This window comes from Strix uralensis, chromosome 2 (assembly GCF_047716275.1).
Source record: "Strix uralensis isolate ZFMK-TIS-50842 chromosome 2, bStrUra1, whole genome shotgun sequence".
Taxonomy (NCBI): domain Eukaryota; kingdom Metazoa; phylum Chordata; class Aves; order Strigiformes; family Strigidae; genus Strix; species Strix uralensis.
In genome coordinates, this window is record NC_133973.1 from 2631812 (window position 1) to 2656557 (window position 24746).

The 24746-nt window shown below is 39.2% G+C and overlaps 1 protein-coding gene across 11 annotated transcripts in view; it reads right to left on the minus strand.

Moving 5' to 3' along the window:
- The window catches only part of ZBTB20 (zinc finger and BTB domain containing 20), a 492314-nt gene that overhangs the window by 401859 nt on the left and 65709 nt on the right, over positions 1-24746 (minus strand). The window lies entirely within an intron of this gene.

Genomic DNA, 24746 nt, shown 5'->3' on the forward strand with positions numbered 1-24746 from the left:
GAAAACCTCTCTGTAGACTGCATTTTGAAAAAAGAACTGAAAGCAGACTTAGCACCATATACCACTAATTACCAAAATGTTCAGAATTGGCTGCCAAACAGCTGAGGAAAGAGTAAGTATTTTGAAGTTTGAAAATAAGACTTGAGCACTCTACTTCCACCAATTCAGAATATGGTTGAGCCACCTGACTGGAATAATTTCCAATTCCCATTGTGAGAGGTTCACTTAGATTACATTGCCCAAATCCACTCCAGCCTGGCTTCTTGCTTCCTCATAGGAGCAGCAAGATCCCTTCATTCCCCTCAAGTGCTGACTTTCCACCCAAGAACCTGTGCCCAAAGCTAATACCAGCTCGAGTATGGCAGGACTGGGCTAACTAAGCTTACTGGTATTCTTTAATCCTTCACTGGTGAGGGGCTTTCAAAGCTAGCCACAAAGACATTTTAATCGCTGAGATTACAGGTAAGAACAGATTACTTAACAGAAAAGAACTGCTCTTTGGAGAACTCTTACTTGTTTAGAAAGAAAGGACACAAAGTGTTGCCTTCTCAAATAAACTAGATGTAACACCAGCAGGCTTTCAGGCTCAGCATTTCCAAGCCTAACTTCCCACCACAGACACAGACACAGAATCGTCTAGGTTGGAAAAGACCTTGAAGATCATCTAGTCCAACCATTAACCTAACACTGACAGTTCCCAACTACACCAGATCCTTCAGTGCTATGTCAACCCGCCTCTTGAACACCTCCAGGGATGGGGACTCCACCACCTCCCTGGGCAGCCCATTCCAATGCCTAACTACCCATTCTGTAAAAAAATGCTTCCTAATATCTAGTCTAAAGCCAGTTCCTGGCTGCTACAGGGAGGCCTATGTTGCTTCCTCAGAGACACGCTCACAATTTCTTTTCAGATCTGCAGCCTTCCTCTCATTTTCTGGGTGCTTTCTACCTCTGATCATCACAATCAAATGATGCCCCAGGTTCAGCATTTGTGGAAATTTCCCTATGGCAACCCCACAGCCTACGTGGGTCAGTCCTGAGCGTATGCAGCGTAGTCTGTTCGATGGTGGCTTCCCCTGTTTTCAGGGAAGAAGGTTTATTTTGCTTGAACTAAGGCTGTGTAGCATGCGCTCCAGCTTTCACAAGGTCTGCGGTTGCCTGAATAGACACGCTGGACAGCAGCTGTTAGCACTTTCCAACATTACACAACCATGGTCTGGAACAGTCTGTCAGTTCTGTGCAGACAAAGAATAAGGTAAAACAGAAGGTCTAAAATATTGAGTAATGAGGATAGGATTTTGACCTTTAAATGCTGTTAGATGTATTGCACGAGGATATGTTTGATTTAAGCGATACTATTAGGTAGGAAACTGTGCTGTTTGCCTAATGTCTAACTCATCTAACAACTGAACCACTCTGTACTTGCTGGCACACTATGTGCTGCAGAGAGAGATGGCTCTGCTGAGTGAGCCCAGTAAGAGAGGGTGGCACTGGGGAACCTGGGAGAGATGAAAAGCGAGGAAAAAGCATGGGAAAAACTCATCACAAGGTGAAAGAGAATATTTTCTATTTTAAACCCACTGATCAGTCAGACCTGCGGCAGTGCTTAGACATTATCTCCTCAAGCTCTGAAAAGAATTAAATCTCTGTCAAAAGTCTCCGTTTCTCTTCTCTGACCTACTGGCATTTGAAATTTTGGACAACTACCCGTGATGCTCACAGCTACCCTTCTGTCGGTTGTGATTCTTGCCAGAAAGTGCTATACATGAGTCCGTGTAACTGTTACAGTTACTCTTCTTTATTTTCATAATCATTAATCAATCCTTTCTAAACATTTCAATGTCTGAATTTAAATAGTGATAACATTTCTACCACATAGTTTTAAAAACTATTTTCATATATGATTGAAATTAATCAAGCCTTATACTTGAGATGGTCATTTGTCGGGCCAAGACAGCTACTAGAGCTACCATATCCAAAATTACAGGCCATTCCTTTTGTTTTCAATTCCAACTCCCATGTTTATATTTAATGGTTTCACTTAGATCAACAGCTTATTGGTGATTCAAATTATATCGTATTGAGTAATACCCTCTAAATCTGATGCATCCATGTGACATCAATGAAGTGAAAAACTATGTACGCAACTCAGGAAACCACTTTTGGTCCACTTGAAAGTAAACCCCATATACTAAGCAAAGGTCAGTACTTTACAGCATAGGCTCACGACAGGCTTATTGACCTCAAAGTCACAAAATATATCAAAAACCCTCAGAGAGGCTTGAGGTAGATCACGGTAATTTCCTAGAAAAATGTGCTTTCAATGGTGAAGTAAATTAGGTACACTTATTAACTCTGCTTTTTAAAATATCTAACCAGAACGGGATCTACCACAAAAATAAGAAATATAGAAATGGATAACTTAAACAGTCGTAAATTAAAAACGCCTCTTCTGCTATGCCAGTTGCTTGTACAGTAACAACAGCATACTGTACTGCTGTTCAAAAGCAAACAAGAAAGAACTATACATACTTGTTCGTTTCCTTATGTTAATGCCTTATAAGCTACACGGCCTTTTGACATTTGCTACTAATGAAAAAGCACTATTCAGTGAACTATCGTTAGATTAAGTGAAACCGAAATAAATACATTCCATTCAAGAATATGTAAAGAACGTGTCAATTTTATTTATGTTTTCTCTCAAGGTTATGGAGCTTTCACAGTGGGGGGAGAAGATATTACAGGATGATAACTGTGAGGATCCTCTCTTTATAAGACTCTACATTTAAAGAACAAAATTCAAAGAGTAAGATTATTAATTATATTAGCATCACTCCAGTTCAATTCCTTCCAAACACAGTCATCATACAGACAAACTAAACTCGGGTAGCAAGTGGATGAAAGGAATCACTGTTGATTAATGCTAAGAATATAGGAGCCAAAAGGATTTCAGACAATGATTCACTGTGAGACTACCAGTAAATCTCTTGGTCTCTTTTGAGATTCAGTCAACCTGGCACAAACAGTGGGTAAAGTATGTCCTTAGCAAAATGGACAATGCATCACAGCAATTCTCTTCTTGAAAAAAAAAAAAAAAGACTTGTGTGTGAATTTAATGCTTATGGAAAAGTCTAATCTGGCAGGCTTAGAACTTGAAATCCTCTCATTTCCAGCACAGTACTTCTAGCAGCAGAACAGATTGATTCACACAGGCTCACCACTACCCCTCAGCCTTGAACTGAGGGACCATGCTGACTGGTCAGGTTCTGCGGCTGGTTCATCCTCTTTCATTGGACTTACAACCACAGACCAATTACTATTGACTGTGGTAATGTTTTTTGTGATATGGACTTTGGTCTAGTGAAATTAGAGTTGAGAGCTCTTTAACTTGTTTCAAGAGTCAAGCTTGTCTGGGGGAAAAAAAAAAAAAAAAGGAACAAATCAAATGAAGACAGATTCTGGAGAATTTCTGAAGACAACTGCCCAAAGCAGCTCACTGACCTGGCCTGCAAGTATAAGATAATGAACTGGATATGAATTGGCTTTTTTACGGGAAAGGAAGCTTCGTACATGTATGGAAAAAATTTAAAGAAACAACAGTGTTACAGTACCATTCTTAACACATGAAAAAGTCTTTTGGGAAACAATTTAAAATCCCTGTGCACTCCTAAATTGTATTTGAAAAGTACTACCTGCCCATCTTTATCTCCATGGAAGACTTGGATTAACTGTCTAGGCCCAGGACAAAATGACCTTTGAAGTCAACAGTTGCACGATGGAGGAAGCCCAACATCTGTAACACTATCTACCAGGTTAACCTCCTCTTAACTTTATGTACGGTAACTTTACTTAAAGAGAAATCATCTCCTGGAACATGAGAAGCAAATGACATTTTTAATATTAGAAGTACTAGCAACTAGCCTGTGTATTTCTTCAGAAGGAAATACCAACGCAGACAGTGAATTAAAACATGCCATGGTAACAGATGAAGACTTCAACTGTCAACAAAATCAGGCTATTAATTCTCACATAAACAGTCTTTTTAAATCTTTGATTTTTAATATACAGTCCAAAGATCACTCTCACATTTCAGCAGCTTTTGTCTTTTAATGCCAATCATTTCAACTGACTTTTCTCACTACCCTGTGCTTTCTCTCCCCTTTGGAAAAGGTGAGTGAAAATATCAAATGATATCTTACTCTGCCAAGACCAAAAGAACAGTTCAAATGTTCAAAAAAATTAGGCAATGACTTTGCTTAAGGCAGGGAAGGAATGCGATTAGCTGTGGGGTGGATCACTGCCTGGCAGGGAAGGGGAAAAAAAACAAACCCAAATCCAAATCTCTTTTCATTCTCTGTTTCAATCTATGCTCAAGTCTAGACCATGTAAACAGGAGCCGAAAATTACTGGATGGAAAACACAGAATTATTTTGCTGCTTATCATGTTCTTTTCTCAAGTGACACATACTGAGATTCAAGGGGAACCTGGGAATCTATTGGCCCGTTCATTATCACTGAAAGCAAAGATGCCCTGACTGATCCACTTGGACTAAGTGAGATCCACAGGATGCAATCTCACAATGGATGGATCTAAATGTGTCTGGAGAGCAACTCGCGCTGCAGTTGGCCTCTATGCACCTCCTCAAACGACAAAGATTTCAGACTTTACAGCCATCAGCTTACAACCTCTCACCAGACTGTAACTCAACTCACACAACAGGAAAACAGATATACGATGTGTCTGTTACCTGATTTTTTCCTTCAAATTTCTGTTCTGTTTCTGAAACAGAACAAGTCTGAAACTTGCCTGTGACTGAGATGAACCAAATGATACCTTATAATAAAGACAGACTCCTCTACTCCTGGTCACTCCATCACAAAGGAGGAATCAAAGGTGCTGCTTTTGGCCAAAAAAATCATCATCACCTTTAAAACTGAATTCTCTCAAAGCACTAGAGATTAGTCTGGGGGAACACAGAAGGGAATCCAGAGATGACAATTCTTCATTCTCTCCAGAGACTATGCATCCCTACAGATTTTGCTTCCCGTGCAACACTTAACTCCTTGATGCCTTTTCTCTCATGATCTCTTCCTTGGCAGAAACTTCTTCAAATTTAAAAATCAGAACATGAGCCAAGTAAATAAAAATAAATAAATAAACCTCAATGTCTATAAAAAGTACATAGACTAACCTGCTTAATTATTAACAGGTAAACACAAAAAATTCTGAATTATTTACTTAATCTTTTTCAGCTACAAACCTCAGACTTTTAGAGCATGAAATAGATGCTTTATTTTAGGACACAAAACAGGTATTTTATAAGGCTGTGGACTTTTTTTTTTTTTTGGAGGTAGGGTTGTTTTGAAGAATACACATTTCTTATTAACCCCAAAATACCTTCCTTTCACTGAACCCTGGTGGAATTTTAAATAGAGAAATAAAAGTTTTAGTATAAAGATCCTGTATTCACATGTTTGCTAGTGAATGAGCTGGCTGTTTCTGACTTGCAACTGAGAGAAAACGATTCCTGTGAGGCATATGCACCCTCTCCTGTTTCTGTACATCTGCTAGGAAGATGCTATATTCAGAGGAAGAACCTGGTGACAGCTCCAGACAGAAATTCTGCAATGAAGGATAAAACAGTCCCAGGTACAATCCCATTTTCTTTATTGAATAAAGCTGCCCTGCTGAAGTAAACTTTGTCTGTGCTGCAAATAACAAAAAGGTCAACGCCACCGGACCCTGATGATCCAACGAGATGCTGTTCTAGGCCTGGCCTCCAGCTGAGTCCATCTTTATGTTCTCCCTCCTTCTGACAGATCGTTCTGCTTAGCCCAGTGCTGATGGGACACAGCCTTCCCCAGTGATATGCTGAAAACGAGGGAAATTCCAAGTTCCTTGCTGGATAAAAGAGCAACGGTTCCATACCTGCTGAAGTTAGCACATACCCTTTGAAGTCTCCAGCATTCAGCAGTGTAAAACAATGCCATCTCCTCAGTAATGTCAGGCCATCATACAGTCATTACCATCCAGAAAACAAGTTACATAATCATCATCCTTGAAGAAATGTGGTTGTGAATCTCTGACAATTTTTCTTAACTAGCTTTTCTTCGGAAATGATTCTATAATATTGCTTTTGAAGCCCTGGATTAATAAAGACATATGCATATATGCTGAAGCTGCACACATGCCACTAAAAATCCATTCTAAAGTTTCACATGCAAGCAGAAGTCTTCACAAGAGCATTACAATAATATTTAACAAGGTATTCACATACTACTATTCCCTCATCATTGCTGCAAACATGTAGAAATGTGACTTCTGATAACATATTTATTAATCTACTCTTAATTGCTATAATGGTCTGACATAATTTGGGGTTTTTTCATGGTTTTAGATCTTAACAATTTTGTCAACATTTATGTGCTACACTTTTTTTGCCTACCGAAGCCTTCCAAAGGTGCAATTCAGGAGATGAGACAGTTAATCACTGAGCTGGCTTAGCCTCTAATTTAGGTGGCCTACTTATGTTAGCAACATTTTATTAGCACGTTACGCTGTATATTTAATATTTAGTACGCTGTGTGAAAATGGTTTACTGTGTACTGCTCATATAAATGACTTACAAATTCTGTTTGACACAGAGAACAGTGTATAAGTAATACATGTATTTCTAAGGATACCTAATGCTACAGAAAATAAGGATAAACAGAAGATGTAGAGAAAACACTAAAAAACAAAAAAATGTATCTGATGATACAGTTAAAGGCTAGCTTGTAAATACTTTGGTAGACCAAAGATGCAGAATTAGGGATAGATGCACAATGCTCATCCCTCCTTTAACTTTTGATTTCAAATCTTCCTCTGGAAGCCTCAGCAGACATCCAGCTGAAGGAAGAGGCGACTTTGATAACTGCTAAAGTCTCACAGTGGAGCCAACTGCAACAAAGCCTACAGCAAATCATCCTCAAAACTTTGTATTTTACCAGACCCCAAAGACAAAGTGGGATCTTTCTTTGAGTTTCAGGACATTTTTCAGGAGGCAGGTAAATTAGCTGTGTCCTCATGAATTATGCAGCCCTTCCAGTGTGTACTTAACACAATCCCAGGGAAGGATGCCCAGTGTTACACACTGCTCAGCAGGTGGTACCAAAGGAGAATTGCTCAGCCAAATCAGGTCCAAGTTTTCCTGGAAGAGCTGGAGAGCAGCTCCGAGCAGTGATCTCAGTTATCCAGCTATAGCCATTTTGGTTGTACAGATGTTCAGAAATTACCACTGGAATGGAGATTTTTGACTTTAGCCCTCAGTTACGAGGAAAAGTATACTCGTTTTTGTGCTCCTGCTATTTACAAAGTGACTCAAAGCTACACTGGCAGGCATTTGTAAGGGCCAGAGAAGGGAAAATCCTTCAGCCTCACCTGAATTAGGCCTACGTTGAAAAGACCCATAAGCAGTCCTGGTGCAGTTCTTACTACCTTGGAAGGGGCAGAAGAAGGGATTTAGCCTATTTGCTTCAGCCAGACCCTTCTTAAGTTTCAAATTATTTCAGCCACTCTAGATAGAGGTGGCTCTTTTTACCACATACCCTTAAAACAAGTATGTACAGTAACTTTTCCCATGGGGGTGAAAAAGGTTTATACCTTAACCCTAACTCTAGCTCTTGATCTGTAACAAGTGAATCATTCACATTTATCAGAAATATGTTTTTCTGAGATCTTCTGACAGGTGAATTTATCAGTGTGAAGGAAGGATGATAACCTTCCAGGACAAGTTGTCTCCAGCTGCCTTTGAAGCTCGTAATAACCCAGAGAAGAAGAAAAAGTTCATCAAAAGGCAAGAAATCTTGTTTATAATCAGTATGTTTTACCTTTTTGTATTTCTTCTGCTGTGTAATTTGTCAATATATCTATAAATCCTTTTATAATGAGGTAGCTAAGACAGATGCCAAGACTTTAGTAAATACCAAACAAAAATATATGATCACAGCAAAAGCATTTTTTTCTGCTGGTGAAGTATTTTCAGTATTATTACAAAGGACCCTTACTGTTTATTACAATCCCTGACAAAATATCAGCTCCAAAGCTTTTCTCAGTATCTTTAGTTGATGCTTGTCAAGTGACATTCAAAAACATTTTTGTTTTGAAAAACAAAAACAAAACAAAATTGAGCCTATTTCACATTCTTTTTATTCTTCTACTTTACTGAATTTTTCAAAATTATTCCAATACATGTACAACACTTCCATGGCATACCCTAAAATGCCTCACAATAGGGAAAGTCAGTTCACATTTCCTCTAGGAAAAGACCCACAAAACAAAACAACCTACAAAACCTCTTAGAAAATGTATCTTTTGCAGTTATATTCAGTGGGGAACATTAAAAATTCAATATTTGCCACTTTGCAATGACTCCTGGACACAAAACAGTTCCTTCATGCTGCAATAGGTACTTCTAAACATAAGGGTAACTAGAAGACAAGTGTACACTTGAAACAGCACTAAATATGACACCCACACCACTTCTCCAATCCTGACATCACTTTTCCCCTTATTTTTTCCTATCATTTCCATCATTCATTACAGATACAGTATTTATTTTTTATAATAATATGTTAAAATTAGTACATAGAAACCAAGTAACAAGAATGGGTCTAATTAAAAATTAATATCATTACAAAAATAACTATTATATTAATCAATATGAAGACTGAGATATTCAGATCAGTAGGACATTTTTAGTTCTAACATTCATCCTGCTTTAAGGACATGAGGACAGTTGATTTAGGAAAAACCATAGCTGAGATGCATCAGTATATGGTATCTGGATTAAAACCATGTTGGGAGCTATACTGCAAACTAGGAGATAGCTCCATTATAAGAATGCCTCATAATTTATAGAACAAATATAAAGTTTGTACAGATTAAGATCTGAAGGAAACAATCCAAAAGGGACTCTACATTTTTAGCTGAAAATTCACCAGCAAAAGTGAAGGGATAGCTGTGGATCAAACTAACCTTTGCTGTAATCTTACCAAAATCAATGAGATTCAAGGATGAATTTAACTAATTGCTTATTACACAGAGTTTTTAAATTAAGAACATTTACGTACAAAAATACATAGTAAAATCTGTTTCTTGATGTGATACCCCTCAAAAAGGGATCCACTTATCATTTTAATATGACCCTCATATATAACTTTTTACCTATATTTTCCTCAAACTTGCACAAAATTGCCTCCACTTTTCTTGCCTTTAATAAAGGTCAATAGATTATCTATTGCCCTCTTCTGTTAAATGAGACTAAACAAAGTTTCTGATATAATACAAAACTGTTTCCAGGTAATAAGTTATTTATATTGCAGTAGAGTTTAGAGGTTACAGTGAGATCCATGTATTAGGCACTGCAGTGACAGACCGGGAGACAGCTGTCACTAGAAAAAACTTTTCAGACATGCCAGCCAAAGAGTGAAAGAACAGCAACTTTTTCAGATGAGTTGGGACACACAGATTGGAGTTACTCAGGAAATCTGCGATAGAGTACAGTGCTGAACTTTAATCTCAGGTTACACTCCACTGCTTTAAGAACAAAGCCTTCCTTCCTCTCTATTAATTAATATAAAGCCCACTCCAAAAGTCCCAGTATTACATCTGCCCCATTAACTTAATGAGTCCAGACATCATGCTACTTTGCATTTGCGTAACTCTAGCATCAAGAATCTCAAAGCACTGTAAAGCACAACCAAATAGAACCAGATTATCCTCACTTTACAAGTAGTAAAATCAAAACACAGAGGCATTAAGGGTAAAGTCATCCCACCTAACTTTGGCCATCTAAAAGGCACTGTTGCCTAGGCTGCTCCTTTCACCACTGCAACGAGGTGAGCATCTCGAGAGGGCGATTCCTTCTCTTCTCAGATACATGGCTAAGTCGATCACCAGAGAAGGCTCTCCCTTCTTCTGCCTATTCCTTCCATCTAGCCTAGATGTCTAGACTAAACACCTCATGCTTAGATGAGTGAGCTACATACCCCTATCCTATCACAAAGTAGATCTCTCTTCAGTGTTCCCTTGATATCTTTTCTAAGGGGGAAACCAGTCATTGGCCAAGGTCTGCATGTCCCGACTAGTCAGCACATGCACGCAGAAAGTTAGGTGCATGCTGTTAGACCTATTAGTGTGCTGACAAATGAGACAAACAGAACTCATTGCTTCTTAGCGTCCGGGTAGTCTTAACAGTTCACCATCTGAGCTACTGGCAGGCCAAACAAATGGCCATAAATTGCTAGGTCTAGCTGAGATTTGTGCTGCTCTTAGCCCAGAGTGGAAGCCCATCAGGAATACTTAAGGTGCTGTCACAATATAAATAATGGTTATAAATAAAACTCACATCAAAATGAGATTTTTTTCTAAGAAAGGTGATAAAAGTCTGCTATCAGACTTTGATCACAAGTCCTACTATTCAGAAAAGGAAATACCTCTGAATCCCTGTGAAAATGAATCTGTCTGTGGCTGAAATAACTTTTGAAAAGCAGAACTGCTTACATGGTTTTCTCTGTCAACCCAGAGATCAGATTGGGGGATCCAAAAATGCTTGACTTCTCTATGCAGATTTGCACACATCAGAAAAATCTGGCACATGATAGGATCTTGAAGCTCTGAAGTAACTGTGAAGTGGTATTTCAAATAGCTCTTCCAAAATGAAAACTCGGTTAACACAAAATTGAAGTGATGCCTCTTCCAACATTAAAACAGACAACCGGAACGAAAGATACATTGTCTTGTCTCTCCCACAATAGAATGACTTAGACTAACAGCTTCTATTCTATGTATAGAAAGTTAAGTAATGTTCTTTAGTGGTTTTGCCAAATAAAACCTGGGAAGGAGTTCTCTAAAGAAATCACAGGATGCCAATGGAGTCACATGAAAAAATACACCAGCCACTTCACTCAATCACTTTCCAAGTCCTAAAGGGAATGAGAAAGCTGCAGTACCTCAAGAATCAGATTGTGCAAATTCAAGCTTCTCCTCTTTCTTCAGTTCCTGGCAAAAAGCACCCGTCAGGTACACGTAAAAGCACTAGTCTTGCTTTAAAACAGAGCACTGCTGTGTAGCGAATGAGCCTGAATCGTACATGCTTATCGCAGGCCCAGCAGTTAGCACTGAGCCAACAGCTAGAAACACCGCTACCACGCTCATACTTCTCTGTTTTAGCAAGTCGCTCTGTTTAAAATGAAAGTAATGCGCTAACATCCCCAACCAGTATTTGTATCACTATTACAAATGGTTATCTGTTATCAGCAGAGCAGGATCAATACTTAATGCAGTAGCTAAAGACCAGCTCTCGCTGTTTCACGACGGAGGGGGAAAGAAGGGAGAGGGACGCTAAGGAGCAGGACTCCGACGGCAGATCCTGCCACCAGGAAGCACAGCAGAGCAGCAGCAGCGAGCAGCAGATCAGCTCATTTATCAAAGAGCAGAAGGATCTTCCAGGGCAATAGCAGTGGAATGGCCTTTTGTAGGAATAAATTTGCATTGCAGATCTTACCATCTTCTTCCATACACGCACAATTTATTTATTTGACCTGCCCGTTCCAAAAAGAGCTATGCTCAACAAACATGACCTATCAAAAAAACACAGTGGCCTCGACTCTTTCTCCAGGTAACAAGATGAGGAAACAAACGGAAAAGCTCTCAGTTAACTCAGTGATGAGTATATCCATATGCTAATAATGCTAACACTAGTAATTCCTACTGCAGGTACTAAAATGCCAGTAACACTCTGGACAATTTTTTTAAGAGCATGAAAGTAATCTTAATACTTTGCCAGAGTAATATCTTCATATTCATCTACTACCATTAAATTAACTTTCCAAACCAGAGCAACTAACATCATGCATAGGAATTAGTCTGATTTGTTAATGTTTATTTTTCTGGGGAGGAAGAAGCATATCTTAACTCTGAACTTTCCACTTTTGTTAATGATTAAAAAGTTACTTAAATATTAACTTTATTAAATTAATAATTTATATGACACTCCTAAAATTTACTTACAACCTATACTAGCCAAATCTATTTGTTGTTTTGGGGGCTGGTGGATAGAGTGGGTGAAGTATTCAGACAAAACAAAACCGTTTCCAATAGAAGGATATAGACCATGTTCTATTTGTCTGAGAATAACATCTATTATTTAGTGTGGAGCAAATATGTTCAGAGGCTAAATGGTCTCTTTCAAATGACAGAGGAATTCTTTTTCCTCTTTTTGTTTAGTACAACATGCCCCTGATATACCCAAATAGCTCTATTTAAAAGGCAATCTTTATTAGGTAATTTTTAAAATGGGAATTAGATATGTACTAGCAAAAATTGCTTGGCTGTTTACTTACTGATTCTTTAGAGAGGCCAATTATTTTACCAGTGGAGAAGATGAAATCTATTACCAAAAAATGGGACTTATATGTTAAATGCCATTTATAGTAGAGAGTTATTTTGTTTCTAGGTCTGGTCACCTAAAAAAAAAAAAGGGACAATAAATTGAATACTGTACCATACTTCAACAATAACAACCGGTGCCCCAAACACTTTCCATCACAAATCTCACTGGCACAATTCCTACTTTATAAGCGAGAAAAAACTGCCAGAAAAACAAGTCGGGGTGAGATAAAGAACAGAAGAAAATAAAAGGCTTCCTAACTTCCAGTCTTGTGCTTACATGATTACGTTACTGTTTATGATCCAGAGACATTACATCTTCTCATTTTTTTAAAGAAAAAAATCCTGCATTTTTAACGTCTCTCTTGAACATCCACCTGTGCATCCATATTTGTGTAATCCACTATCATGACTAAAATAATCTATCAAATAGGTATCACGGCCATTCAAACCTGAAAGTGAGTGTAAAATTTCAGTCCTTACAATCCTGACTTTATCTCTGTAAGCCCCTCAAAACATTAGGTATTTCTGTTCAGCAGAGTCCCTCCAAGGCATACACTGACAGAACCCTCCCTGTGATACCACAGGCAGTGCTTTCCAGTTACGTAGAGCCCCACCAATTAAAAAAAGTCAAGAGTTAACAGCAGGATGCTGTCGAGAAAAAAGCTTAACTTATGAACATGTTCAGACTGCCATTGCCCAAAAATCTGAGTAATGTTCCAGATATGTTATGTTAAGCTGTTACACAAGATTGTCTGTAATGTGAATATTTTTTTAAGGAGTACTGAGGGTGGTGTTGGGGGTTGGATGAAGGCAGGTGGCCAAAGTTATTACTGAATTGAAGAGGATTATTTTAATTATTATTGGACTATTAACCCTCTGCATGGTCCTATTTAGCCAGTTTCATTGTGTTTAGGAGTAATATGATTTATAACCATTGTACTTGAAATTACTGTTGATCACCGAGCATTTGGGAATAAAAATAGATATGATTAGATGTGCAAAGCTCATTTGAATGCAGTTTTATGCATAGACTGGGTTTCTATCCACTAAAAAATAGCCCTTAATAATAAGATATCAAGGAAAACGCAGTGAGAAATGATATTTTATGTATAATATGTGATCTGTGTATTCTAGATACACCTCATAATGAACGTGACCAAATACTGAACACGAACTGAAGAACAAACCTTTTGTGTTGATGCAAAATTTGAGTGGCAGGAAAAAAACATAACAGAAGATAAGGGTTTTCATTCACAATGCAATGTAAATTAAAAAACCAGGGATACAAAAGAGTAGAAACAAGAAAGGTAATATAACAAACTTACATTTCACCCTCCATCATTACAAGGATCAAAACAGGGGCATACATCTTCATTCTAGTCAGACGGACACTATAATATAAATTATAGTAGCTCATACGAGAAATAAAATATCAAGGACTCAGTTATGTTTTAAATTGAAACAAAGCGAACCGTAACAAAAAAAGAAACAAAACAACAAAGTCTATGTTGTTTTTTTTTCAAACAAGGGGCAAAGTATAGATGGAAGTAAGGCATATCCCTATTTATGTGATCACTTTGCCTTTAACTTCACTGGGAACAGCATGAAGCTCAGAGACTTCCCTTACCAAGCCTATTTTCACTCTAAATAGGTCTTGACGGTGCTGTAGCTGCGGAGCCAAAAAAAAACGAGGCCAAATTTTATGTGGTCATGCTAGCGTGGTGGAAAAGCTTTTGTGAGGATTTGATGTTGTAACTGCATTTGTACATCTGGCCCCTCACAGACCTTCAAAGACTTAGACATCTATAGATACTTACACGGAGTATTAAATGGCCTGTTAGTAAAAGAGGTGGATTCAGGACACTGCCACATTTGAATTTGGTATCTGCAACCAGACTCTGACATTTCATTTGGATACTTAAAGCATTAATGTTATTGTATCCTGTAGACCTATATTAACAAGTTTGATGTAACAGATGGGAGCTTTTTCAAAAAAATGTAAACAGCTGATCTGAGAGCCAGCACTTTCTATAGACAGACCTTACAGTGAAATATAGCACTCTACTGTTTATTCCAAACACATCACGGCACTGTAAGTAGACCACTTTATACAAGTGAAGAAATAGAGTAAACGTAAAAGGAACACACCTCAAGAATTTCTCCTCCCGCTTTCACTAATTCTAAATAGAACATTCTCCCTCAATTTCTCTGCTTCCGACCTATCCAAAAAAAAAAAAAAAAAAAAAAAAAAAAATCAAGGAAAGTCTTGCCCTCTATAAGCCAGGTCAGATAATTTGAACCAAATCTCACTGAGTCTTCTTGCAGGGTTTCTCATTGTCCATTCTCAACATCACCATGTTTCTGACTTTTGTTAATTTAAATATTAGGCTCATTTTAATATTATTACACTAGACCTCACCGATTGTCTGTAATGCAAGTAGTTTCTTAAACACATACTTACAAACCTGCTCCTTAATAAACCTCTTCATAAATAAGAGAAGCACAGGAAACCAGTGGGGTTTTTTGGAAATGGGGTTTTAACTATTCTTCTTGGATCACCCTCTTTCGTCTTGAGTTGCATGCTTCTTCTTGCATATGTATTTTAAGTGCATGCTATTAATGTAAATGGTTACAAATAGAGGACCATCTAGTTTCTGCATTTCTCACACCGTGTATTTGCTTTAGCACAATTGAAATTAATAACAATAGCCACATCTGACAGCGGTTGCTTCTTGTATGATTTCTGCGATGCAGTAATAAAAGACGCTGAAAGTTCAGTGCTCTGGAACGATAACTTTAATTATTGTAATGTTTACTACAGGAAATTACCTATTGGACAACCCTGCCCAGAACCCTTAGCAGGAAATGGGACAGGTTTCTGTTTGTGGAGACAAACAGCCAGTCTAGTGCATTGTTAGCAGCAGTGCTTGAAAACTGTCCTCCCCTACACAGGATGAAAGATGGAAAACTGCAGCTCCTACATGAATGCAATATGCAACAGATTCCCAGAGCTATATCTCAACACAGGTTGGTTTTTTTTTCCCTTGGAAAATAAGAAAATCAAACTGTTTAAGGCAGCGCTCGCAAACAGTTGATAGTATTATCTTAATAACTTGGTTAAATAAGTAAACAACAAGAAAAAATGATGCCTGTTGGCAAGAGGCAGTGAAAGCGGAGCAGAGCCGCAGAGTGGGAGCTGCCTAAAAGTAGCCCTGAGTCTCTGTGGTCAGAGTCCAACTTGCGTGTCCTTTTATTCAGATGTTCTTCTCCTTCTATGAGTCCGTAACATACTTTTAGAAAATTGCTAGTATGCATCAGAGAAGAAATATCCACATTTATTAGGCTTATGACAGTGTAAACACCATTAGAAGTGGTTCTGGTATGACATGCCCTTATTTTGCACTTCTCCGTTTCTAACTTCCTTTGTCAATTCTCACTCTCATCCACTTAGCACTTCCATTTATTGTCTCAGGGCCAGATTTTCAGTACTTTGTGTTCATCTCCAGCTCTCTCTGCAGCTTTGTATGACAACCAAACTGACTCCCCTGCTGTCATCTGGGATACTTTTAACATTAACTGGGCAAAGTCCACATTCTGTTACTTCAAATATTTCTCGAGTATCTATTCACTCTGTGCTTTAGAGATCTCCAGACTTTAGTTTACATTCTTTAAGATTTGATTTTTGCCCAAAGTCCAGTATTTTTGTAATATAACCTTTATATAAAACAAATGTTCCAGTACATGCAGAAGATTAAAGGAATGAAGGAAGTACTCAACTGTCCTTTAATTTTACATGTGTTTAATGTTATCTTGGAGAAACGTACCCTTTTTTATTTTGAATCTAATCTACAAGCTACGTTGGATGATTGTGCAAAGAGCCAGCATGCTAGCTGTTTAAAGAAACAAAATGGAGCCAGGAACAAGCACAGGATGTTCAGTGGCACAATCCACTGGATAACTGGTAATGTTTGCTTACTCTCTGATACTCGGTAGCTTTGACTTTTTTTATCATATCCAGAGGATTAAAATCCAGAGGCAATCAGGCTGATGATTTTCGTTTGGCCTCTTACACACAGAAAGCAGCTAGACACTTCCGATCTGGGTGCAGCTACCAAACTCTTCTAGTTGTGGGAGTGGAGTTGAAAGCAGGCTGTTTCAATTAGGCTGGCTATAGAGACGATCTGGAGCTGTGAATTAATTGATTTGAAGACCAAGAGGGACAGCTCTTGCATAATAGAGGCCATGGAATTTCACTCTGTAATTACAGTTAAGTTCAGCTCCAAATCCAACAGAAACCAAAGGTGACCGTATCAGGCCCATCTCTAATCAAAAGTAGCTCTTTCCCTCACCACTAAGCACAAAATATTCCACGTTTCTTTCTATTTCAAGCCATTTGGGTCTAAAATGAACCTGTGTGAAAGATCTTTATTCCTGCACGGACAGGAACAAATTTTCCACTGCTGCATGAAAAGCCTAGAACAATGAAAGTATTGGGAAGGGAAGTGGTGGGGGGGAGGAAAGCTCGGCCTTTTTGGCAGTGCTCACAGAACATTAGTTAGGGTAGGTGGAGTCCCGCTGGGTCTAACCAACTGCTCAGATCCCCCATAACATTTTACTGGCCCTCAGCTTTACACTGTACATCTCAGAACACAGCGAAAAAGCTCATATATACATATATTTTAGAAGACAAAACTCTTGAGCACACATCCAAAGCAGATCAATTGCCTTTACAATATTCTCAGAACAAAATGTTCCACCAGCAGATCTGATAAGAAGAGCCAAAAAATGGAAAACACTTGCTACCAATTTATTGCAGTCACCCATAAACTATTACTAGAACATTATGTATTGGGGTTCAAGCCAGAAAGCTATTAAAGCGGACTGCACTAGAGTCTTTCCACTATGCTACTGAAGCATTAATAAGTCCTTAGAGAATTGTGTTTATGTTGAAAGAATCATCTTATAATCAAATTTTCACACACAAAAAATGCAGCTCTCTTCAGAATTACTGTGCGCCTTTGCTCTCTCCCCCACACTGGCTAGTGTCTCCACAAATACCATCATTTTCTATGTTTCTGTCTGGCCCAAACCCTGACATACATACTTCGTGTTCCAAGCTGGAAAAATTTCAAGATAAATGGTGCTAATTGATAGTGTTAATGGGTGCAGGATGTACCACATCCTTTCCCCTGTTGTTTCTCCCTAAGTGTCTTTCTCACTCCTTACAGTCATTCTATGCGCAAGAAGAAAAAGAGTTAAAGGATAATGCTAAAAGGGTATCGCTATTTTTTTTTACTTAGATGAGTAAATAATAAACATCCAGTGGTATTCTATGGGACTGTGTTTCCAGTCGCTGTTACAGGAAAACCTCTAATAAATCAAAAACCTCCTTTCCCATTTAAGAGACAACACTGATACCCAGCAAGATGATGATTAACCCAATGATTTACTGTTTTTACCTCAAGAATTGTTGTTTTCCTTTGAAAAGGGACATGCCTTCTCTTCAGTCACTTTCCTCTCATAGCACACAGGCGCAGGCCAAGTGGAATGATGCCAGTTCCTATACCCCTGGAAGCTCCTTAAAACAGTAAGTCTGGAGTTGAAATTCACAGAATCACAGAATTGTCTAGGTTGGAAAAGACCTTGAAGATGATCCAGTCCAACCATCAACCCAACATTGACAGTTCTCAACTACACCAGATCCCTCAGCGCTAAGTCAACCCTACTCTTAAACACCTCCAGGGATGGGGACTCCGCCCCTGCCCTGGGCAGCCCATTCCAACGCCCAACAACCCCTTCTGCAAAGAAATCCTTCCTAAGAGCCAGTCTGACCCTGCCCTGGCGCAGCTTGAGGCCATTCCCTCTTGTCCTGGCGCTGGCTCCTTGGTTCAAGAGACTCATCCCCCCTCTCTGCACCCTCCTTTCAGGGAGTTGTAGAGGGCCATGAGGTCTCCCCTCAGCCTCCTCTTCTCCAGACTAAACCCCCCAGTTCCCTCAGCCGCTCCCCATCACACCTGTGCTCCAGACCCTGCACCAGCTCCGTTGCCCTTCTCTGGACACGCTCGAGTCATTCAATGGCCTTTTTGGAGTGAGGGGCCCAAAACTGAACCCACTCATCGAGGGGCGGCCTCACCAGTGCCGAGTCCAGGGGTAAGATCCCTTCCCTGTCCCTGCTGGCCACGCTATTGCTGATACAAGCCAGGATACCATTGGCCTTCTTGGCCACCTGGGCACTAGGCCATCACTCCAGAAAGACTTGAAATTCTACTTCAATGAAGTATGAAAAAGACCTAAAATTCCAAGAAAGGAAACCAAGTCCCTTGTATGAATTTATTTATACTATCCTAAGCAACTAGTTTAGTTAAGAGCTGAAAACTGTATTATCATCATCATCACCACCACCAGATAACCACTTCACCTATACCCCCACTCAGAGTCCTAAAGAGCACAAGCCAGGGGAACAGTATTATGTTATGACAACTTTATGATGACATAACATCTGATTTGCCTCTTCAGTCCTGGAATATCTTTATGGTTTGAGAGATGACTGGGAAAGCACTCCTGGCTGCCAACTGACCCACAGGCTGTTCTCACGGGGCAGAAAAAGTTAAACTTCCTTGTAAATAGGGAGAATCCTCAGCAATAAAGTACCGTTGTAGTGGCTGTAACTACCAATTTTCCTATTTTGTGAACTTCTTGAACAGATGTCATTAAATTTGATCAGACAGTACCGATATATTTGACTTCAAATAGTCTGATTTGAAGAAAGGTTAAGAACTTGCAGCTCTCTCTGATAATGGAAATTGTAGAAACTTAGTATCTTTCCTTGACTTCAGTATACACAGAGAAAAAACAAGGATAGCAGGTCAAATGTATCCCTTAAGTAACTTCACTGGATCCCACAGTGTTTTTTATCTCTTGATTAATGACTGTGGGATATATTCCTTGCGCAGGAAGCACATTTATGTGTGAAGCTTTTCTACTTGCTTGTGTAATTAGTTACATTCCAATCAAACTTACAAGAAAAATAATAAGAAATCATTTCTACCTGCACTAGTGCACAGGACGCCAGAGAGTGATTTTGCCGTAGATAAACAGATCACATCTACAACTAAATCTCTCTCTATGGTTTGCCTCTTCACAGCAGGATTCAGGCTCTGCTGTCATCATGAGAGTCAATGAAATCTTCAACTTGAGAAGTCCTTTTTGACTCTTCAAAGAATACAGAGACACGTGCTGGCATAACAATGTGTCAGCGAGCTGTTTTAAGCGAGACCCTTAGTATAATGCTGAAAAACTCTCACCATGCCAGGAAAAGGAATGAAAATACGTAAGCACAAAAATCAACACCCCAGAAAGGCCTGGAAGCGCTCAGGTCTCCTGGGATGAAATCCTGAGATTTCATCTAGAACCTCTGCAGCAGCTGAGTTATTGCACCTCCTGCTCCAGCTCCATTAGTCCATACACTTGCAAAAAAGTTGTCCACTGCTTCACTGAAAGGTTCACATTAAGACAGAAGTCTGGTGCTCAGGAGAAACATCCTAGATGTTTTCTGTGCTTAAAAGACAGGAAGTTCCTAACATGATTTTTCTGTAAAGGGCAACTGAAGTATGGTATTAATAAAAAATAAACGATGTTAACTTATGTTAAATCTTTCTCTCTTCTCCAAAAATACACAACCGAAAAACCCTACCCCATCAGTACTAATGCACAAGCAAGTCCTCTCCATCTGCCAAATATGTAGGTCATTTCAATGAGTGACAGAGACAAAGAGGCCTGATTTTACTTCATGAAATATTCCTGCTAATAGCAAAGTTATTGAGACATCTGTTAAAAGCCTGACCTGTTATAATGGGGGGATATCTAAAATGACTGAAATTCCTATTTAAATTAATGCTACACTATTTTATTGGGCATTTTAAAGAGGTACTGCTATTAACAAAAACATTATATAAATTAGAAACAGGCCCGCAATAATCCCCCAGATAAAATCTGGTGCTGTCTTCTAATGCTACGGCATGAGCTTTTATTTGAGTGTGCAATACTACAATATAGCAGATATGTAAAAAAAAAAAAAAAAAAAAAAATCTTAGAGTCATAGCAGCCCAGTTTAAAGTTTGGCAGGGAACAGTTGGCAGACATAAGAAAAAAAGAGAAAAAAAAAAAAAAAAAAGAAGTAAATATGTTTCATGGCCTGTATATAATTGAACATTCTTCAAATTCCTGTAATGGAAATGTCAATACCATGGAAATCCTTGAAATGTGGACACAGACAGATAAATGTGAGTGAAGCCAAACACCTCCACCCAGAATGAATAACAGGCCTTCAGACAAAAAAATCTACATAATAAGAAACTACCCACTCGTAATACTAACAAAATTAAGTTTTTGCTTTTGGGGTAGTGGTGAGGTGAGCAGAGGGAGGTGGAAGACAGGCGATGAAAGCTGCCAGGAGGACAGCACTGCCGAGGCAAGGTACGGACGGGATCTCTCCTGTCAGCACACAGAGAAGGGAGTTGAGCACCAGGAAGGACCCTCTGACACCGCACACAGGGCTGAGCCCTGGGTCGTAACGGAGACTATGGCTATCCTGTGATTGACTTCGACGGAACAGGACCAGTGACTGGCTTTCTTCTCTTTCTGTTAGATGATGTACTAGAAGATGCATCGCACATGCGGTGAGTACCTCATTCTTGGAAGCTGGACGCTGCTTCAGGAGCTCTTTGCTGAACGTTCTTCTTCCTGCTGGCTCACTCCCAAAAGCCAGTGGCCAGGCTTTCCCAGGCCACAGAGATATGAGCTAGAATGAGGGGCACAGGTCCTTCTTACAAGCACAGCATCTCAACTCCAAACCAAAGTGAACATGCACCAGCTTTTCTTCTCTTTCTCCCCCACGTCCTGGTTTCCTCACGAGATGCTCCGTGCCCACAGAGGTGGACGTGGTGGGGCTTTCTGCAGTACTGCCCCTGCTACAGATGCCTGTGCACTGATGAGATACTGAAGTGTATAGCAGGAAGTACGTAACTAACCAGGTGGAACCGAGTAACGGCTCCTCAAAAAGCTGCCAAAAGCCTTTGAACCACGTTACAGGACAAAATGCAGCTCTGAAAGTTTACTGGTAGACCACTTATATGTATTTTATATTTAATTCAAGGTTTCCTTTTTCTGAATCTAAAAAATGCTGGGTAGCAGATCAGTACATTTTCATAAAAAATGTCGCTGTATCTAAGGGAGAAAACTCAGAGACATCATTTTTTTAAAAGTGTGGGTCAGACAGGATAAACTCAATACCTATGACAAAAAATACTAGCATATGCAGAAAATGTAAGTCTAATATATGCTCCTCCACCATTACAAGATATCATGCATCCCCCCTGCCACATCCACTTATGTCATACATACAGCCACTTGATGTACCACCCATGTGAAATCTAGTCCTTTTTTATAAAATTAGCTAGGCAGAGATCTGAGTTTTACTGTTTCTCCTGAGATGCTCTATGAATGTTCAGAGTTTTACAAGCATGTCTTTACTTTTTCCCTCCACAATCTATATTTTATCACTTATTGCTTTTTCCTTTCGCTGTTGCTGTGAGACACATCAATGTACAATGTAAAATATATATAACAGGGAGGCAAACTGCCTCTACCAAAGGTCTACCAAATGTACAAATCATACAGATTTTCTTCTTGAGGGTTCAGCTGTAAAAGCACTATACACAGCTAACAACAGTAAGAGAGAAGTGATGATTTTAAGCTGTCAGTCTCCCCTTGGCAATAAAATGTTAAGTCTTGACTTCTTCACTCCCTAAATTCTAAATACTTCTCTGTGCAATTCTAATAATTTCTTGATTGTATTTTTGAACGCATTATAAGCACACCTTAACAAAGCAAAATACCAGCAAACAGTGCCTAGATGGGTTATATTCTGCTTTGGTAAGATCAAGGGATATTTCTGTATTATTTCATTCCTCTTTCCAAATTCATGTTCTTCTGAAGCAGAGAGTGGTTTCAAGGAAAATTCTTAAAATCCCTACTTAACTAGGATCAAATAAATGTCACTGAAGAAGCATAACTGTGCCTTTGCTTGCAGTTATTACAAAATTGGCATTATGAAAAGAAAATGGAGTAAGAGTCAGATCGGTTCTGAAATATGTAAATATCTTATCATTATTCAGTAGTACTCTCTTCCCTTTCCACTTCACTCAGGACAGACCTTCCTCTTAGACCACCATTGCAAGCAAACAAAAAAGCACAATCCTATCACGTACTTCTGGGCAGGAAGGAAGGACAGTGGATGTGAGCTATGGAAACTGAACTTGTGGGTAAAACTCCCTGTTGGAGAACTGCACATGCCATCTTCTCAGCCCAAGCAATGCTAACAAGCAGAATGATACTTAAGAAGTAGATTATTAACATCAGTGAAAGCCTCTTATAAAGAAATGTCTTCCACTTGAAAAAAAAAAATTGCATTTGTCTGCAGTTTTTTGTACTTAACATGGTTGAAAGTAACAGAATTGAAAGACATTACTGGGAGAAACCATTATCCAATTTTCAGTGCATGTGCACTTCCCAGCTTGTGTAATAAAAAGATTCACTGCTTGCCCGTGAAGTCAGGAGGTCCCGATTCTGTGAGCAGGTCTGTCTCCTCACACCTACTTGCACTCACACACAACTGATATCACTGCAGTTCTGTATGGAGATTCCCCTCAAGAAATTTCTGTAAACTTGAGGGCTTAGTTATTTTCTCTCTGGTTTCGCAGGTCCTTCCAACTTAGTACTGGAGGAAACAAAAGTCCTTATTTACTACTGGTTTGCTTTTTAAAGAAATTTGACTATGCTCCTCATGAGCAGTATAGAAGCTGGGATTCTCTTTCTTTTTTTAAAATATAGTCATTTTATGGAACATGTTTTGCTTTAATACTGAAAGCACTGCTTCAGCATCTTCTAGACCAGAGCAGAATTCTCCCCCTGTTCCAAGAGACTTTACAGTATCATTTTATCCCATTCTGCGTCAGAAGAGAACCACGTTCTCTTGAGACTTTCATGAAAAGAATAAGAAAGATAAATCAGACTTCATCTCAGACATGAGAAGCCCAGGGACAAGACCTTGCTGTCTTATTCAAAAAGAGGACTTGAACATGGTTGTTCCCCATCTCAGGTAAAGTGACTCGATCATAAGGCAACTGACCATTCTAAACAGATTTGCAAAGTTTCCATTACCTTGACCAGGCTTTTTTTTTGAGGAATGCTACAAGCCCCAAGAAATCATTAATAAGATCTGGTAAAACCTCTTGAAAACACTGAAACCAAATGCAACCTCCACTAATGTCAATATTACCGTATATAATGATTAAAGGACAGTTTCTCCAAGGTGATCACTTCCTCTGCAAGTGTATTTGCACACACTTGTTTGCACGTCCTTTTTCTGGCTACCAAGCTTCACTGGAAAGTTAAGGAAATTTTAAGGGAAGTATAATTTTCTTTAAAACAGGAAGGGGACTCTAAGTAGAAGAGAGAGAGGTCCAAACAGACCTTCAGGTGGCCCAGGAGCCCCCAGGCTTTGCCCAGCTTTCTCTGGCACCTCTGTAAACATGGGGAGATTTAAGGAGAGGGGACATGACAGGAGAGGTGGGGGGATCAGCTGCCATAACAAATCATCATGGGAACTTTTAGGCATCTCAGAAGTGTCACAGAGGTTTATATTGGGCCCAGTGCTATTGAAGGTAATTCAGAAGTTCTCACTTCTGCAGTGACAGCTGGAATGAGGCCATGGCGCCAACTCTGCAGTTGCAGAGCCAACCCTTCACCAACGTACAATGGCTAAGCAGATGAGTTTTCACCAGATCCAACTTTTTCCACGTCCATTAATTTCAGAGGGATATAGTGGAACAAACCAGAGATCAAGTCCTCTGATTTAGCCTTCAAACAATACAGTTGAAAACCCAATTCCTTTTTGACTTCTTCAAAATAAAAGCCTGGCGATGCAAAGGGAATGTGGAAAAATGGAAGAGCTTACACTTTACATTCCCATTTTGTCTCACACCTTGGAGGGCACCTGGGTAATGACTATAAGGGGACAAGGTGCTTCAAAGAACAGTGCCTGACCGTATCCCTAAATTGCTCTCCAGGTGTCCCATGGAGAGGAACTCACTGTTCCCAATCTTGGTCTATTCCCTTTTACAGTAAGTTCATGGTGTATTTTTATTCAAGAAGGTGTATGGTTGAAAAGGTACCTAACAGACCTGTGAAGTTCAAATCTTTGTAGAGATTAGATCTTTTCTGAAGTTCCACTATACAAACAGGTTGTATTTTA